Genomic DNA, 4,225 nt, shown 5'->3' with positions numbered 1-4,225 from the left:
CTTGAATATTAATTTATGGTCTATACAAGCTGATGAACAGTGAGAAGAAAGAAGAGAAATCAACAGAGCCTCAGAGAAGTATTGGACAGCATGAAGTGTACTAACGTGTGTGTAGTAGTAGTAGTACCAGAAGGAAGAAGAAAGGGGAAGAAAAAATAGAAATAATAGCTGAAAAATCCCCAAATTTATTGAAAATTAATAACCTACACATCCAGGAAGCTCAATGAATAAAGGAAAGAGTAGAATAGATGAAAAGAGACTAGTAAGTAGATACATCCTAGTAAATATGTTAAAAATCAAAGGAAAGCAGAAAATCTTAAAGGCAGAAAGAGAAAAATGACTCGTCACTCACTTATCAGAGAACTCCAATAAGAATAACAGCTGATTTCTCAGCAGAAAAAGTGGAGGCCAGAAGGCTATGGGATACCACATTCCGTGTGTTTGAAGAAAAATAAAAACCTGATTGGGTAAGCCAGTTCCATGTGAGCTAATTTTATATAGTCCCCTGAGTGGTGTGCCCTGTCTTCTTCTAGGTATTATGAGTGTAAGAAATCTTTGTCAAGTTTATACACCTCTCCGTGGTGTTATTTTCTGTCTGTACCTGATTGATCATCAGATATACACGTCTTGGGACATCCAGGTGGCTCAGTCAGTTGAGCATCCAACTCTTGATTTTGGCTCAGGTTATGATCTTGGGGTTGTGGGGTCGAGTCCCATGTTGGACTCTGTATCGGGCCTGGAGCCTACTTGAGATTCTCTCTCACCCTCTGCCTCTCTCTCACTCTTATTCCCTCTCTAAAACAAAAACAAAAACTCCCCAAAATCTCAAAACATTTTAAGTTACATAATTATTCCTTACAATATAACACCATATGTTAAATTTAACTAAATATGGATCAGAGACCTAACTGTAAGAGCAAAAACTGGAAAACTTTTAGAAGAAAATAGAGGGTTAAAATCTTTATGACCAAAAAAAAAAAAAAAATCTTTATGACCTTCAATTTGGCAAAGGATTCTATGACATGAGTCCAAAATCACAAACAACCAAGTCAGAGCTGCTGCTGGCAAGTTGGGGTCTAGTCTCATGCACCACTGACCCCGGCCCGCCCAACGTGCACTCCCGATTCCTTTTAGTTCTAAGTCCAAAATGGCAACTCTCAAAGATCAGCTGATTCAAAATCTTAGGGAAGAACATACTCCCCAAAATAAGATTACAGTTGTTGGGGTTGGTGCTGTTGGCATGGCTTGTGCCATCAGTATCTTAATGAAGGACCTGGCAGACGAAGTTGCTCTTGTTGATGTCATGGGAGACAAAAGGGAAGATGATGGATCTCCAGCATGGCAGCTTTTTCCTTAGAACACCAAAAATTGTCTCTGGCAAAGACTATAAAGTGACTGCAAATTTCAAGCTGGTTATTATCACAGCTGGGTCATTTCAGCAAGAGGGAGAAAGCCATCTTAATTTGGCCCAGTGTAACATGAACCTCTTTAAGTTGTCATTCCTAATATCATAAAATACAGCCCAAACTTCAATTTGCTTGTTGTTTCCAATCCAGTGGGTATCTTGACCTATGAGGCTTGGAAGATAAGTGGCCTTCCCAAAAACCATATTATTGGAAGTGGTTGCAATCTGGATTCAGCCCAGTTCTGTTACCTAGTGGGGGAAAGGCTGGGAGTTCACCCATTAAGCTGTCATGGGTGGATCCTTGGGGAGCACGGAGACTCCAGTGTGCCTGTATGGAGTGGAGTAAACGTTGGTTTACCACCAGAAGGCTGGTGTCTCTCTGAAGAATCTGCCCCCTGACTTAGGCACTGCTGCACATAAGGAACAGTGGAAAGGAGGTCACAAACAGGTGGTCAACAGTGCCTACGAGGTGATCAAACTGAGAGGCTACATTTCCTGGACCATTGGACTGTGGCAGTTTTGGCAGAAAGTATAATGAAGAATCTTAGGCGGGCGCATCCAATTTCCACCATGATTAAGGGTCTCTTTGGAATAAAAGATGATTTTTCCTTAGTGTTCCTTACCACTTGGGACAGAATGGAATTTCAGATGTTGTGAAGGTGACTCTAACTCCTGAGGAAGAGGCCCGTTTGAAGAAGATACACTCCGGGGGATCCAAAAGAAGCTGCAGTTTTAAAGTTTTCTGCTGTACCACTTCACTGTCTGTCCTACAACAGGGTTTTCGTTGGAGGTTGTGTACATTGTCCTTATTATCTGATCTGTTACTCAAGGAATATTAAATAGCCTAAGAAAAAACATCAGTTTCCTGAAGTTCTAAATAGGAATGTTCATCAAACCCTGAAGCTATATCCTAATGCTGGATGATACCTGTATTTGTAGTCCTAAATGGGTTCATCTCAGAGGCACCACTGCCAATGTTGCATATGCTGCAGTTGCTCTGCAAAACAGATGCGTATTTCCTGTGTGTTCTTTGACTTCTGGTTCCTTCACCCAACACCTAGCATGCCTAGTCCACCTTTTCCAGTCAGTCACATCCTTAGATCCAATGTATAAATTCATTATTGCATGTATTGTTCATAACTGTTCCAAAGGATCTTATTTTTTGTACCATATATGTCAGAATATGTACATTGCATACATTGCCATATAATGTAAAAAGACCATGCAACCAACTAAGTGTCATGCCAACTAAAATGCCAAATAAAATTTGAACAGTGACTTTTTTTTTGGAAAAAAAAATCACAACCAAAGAAAAAAAATTAATTGGGAATTTGTAAACCGTCTATCTGGTAAGGAATGGTCCTGTATCTCAAATATAGAAAGAACTCTTACTGCCTAGTAGCAAAAAGTTAAATTACCCAATAAAAGATTGGCCAATTGATCTGAATAGATATTTTTCTAAAAAAGATAGAAAAGTTGTCAACAGACACATGAGAAGATGCTCAGCATTATTACACATTAGGGAAATGCGAATGAAAACTAACAAAACACACATCATACACACTAGTGTGACTACAGTAAAAAAGGCAGACAATAACAAGTGTTGGCAAATATGTGACAGTGTTTCAGAAAGTTAAATAGAGTTACACAGGTCATCCAGCAATTCTATTCTTAGATATACGTTCAAGAGTGTTGAAAACATATATCCACACATAAACTTGTGTAAACATATTCAAAGCAGAATTATTCATCGCAGCTAAAAAGTGGGAACAACCCAAATGTTCATGAACTGATGAGTGGATAGACAGATTATTTTATATTCACAGAGTAGAATGACATTTAGCCTTAAAAAGTAATGATGTACTGATACAAGCCACAACACGGGTGAATCTTGAAAACTTACGCCAGGGAAATAAGCCAGACCTAAAAGAACAAATATTCTGTGACTCTATGTAAGTAATTAGAGTAGTCAAATTCTTGAAGAAAGTAGTCAGGGGTGGGGGAGGTAGGGAAGTTACAGTTTAATGGGTACAGAGTTTCATGTATGGATGATGAAAATTTCTGTTGATAAAGATTGCACAACAATGTGAATGAACTTAATTCCACAGAATGGTACACTTAAAAACTGTTGAAATGGCAAATTTTATGTTATGTATATTTTACCACAACTCAACACTGGAAGTGAGGAAATTTTTCAGATGGGATTTCCATTGTGGAAGAGAGTGAAGAGACACTTGTGGTGGTAATATACCTACATTCAGCTTCAGCTGGTGAAATACTCATTCTGTGAAAAGATGACTGATTATGTTACAATCCTTAGAGCAGTTGCTAAAAAGCTATGCAAAGAGAAACACAGCGAAAAACATAGCAGATAAATTGAAATGAATACCCAAAAATGTTAACACAACCCAAAATAAGCCAGGAAAGATAAAACAGAGGAACACAAGCCAGATAAATGAACAAAAAAGAAATAATAAAATGGTAGGCCTAATGCAAACATATTATTCAGTACATTAAATGTAAATGGTCTAAACATATCAGTAGAAAATGCAGAGATGGCCAGAATGGATTAAGGAAAAAAGAAGAAACCATGAACCAAATTTGTGCTGTCTACAAAACAATCATTGCAAATATAATGATATATATATAGATTAAAAAGATAAAAAATAATGTCTGCAAGCATTAATCAATAGAAAGCTTAATGGCTATATGAGTAGCTTACATAGATTTCATAGCTAAAAACAGAGCCAGGGATAAAAAAATGATTATCATAATGATCAAAAGGACACATTACCAATAATTCATAATAATCTTAAATCT

At 37.6% G+C, this 4,225-nt stretch overlaps 1 pseudogene; it reads left to right on the top strand.

Moving 5' to 3' along the window:
• The first annotated feature begins 1,129 nt into the window (after window positions 1-1,129).
• Window positions 1,130-2,141, top strand: LOC125094413 (L-lactate dehydrogenase A chain-like; annotated as a pseudogene).
• The last annotated feature ends 2,084 nt before the right edge of the window (window positions 2,142-4,225 follow it).

This window comes from Lutra lutra, chromosome 2 (genome assembly GCF_902655055.1).
Source record: "Lutra lutra chromosome 2, mLutLut1.2, whole genome shotgun sequence".
NCBI classification, from domain to species: Eukaryota; Metazoa; Chordata; class Mammalia; order Carnivora; family Mustelidae; genus Lutra; species Lutra lutra.
This window is presented reverse-complemented; position numbering and strand designations above follow the sequence as displayed.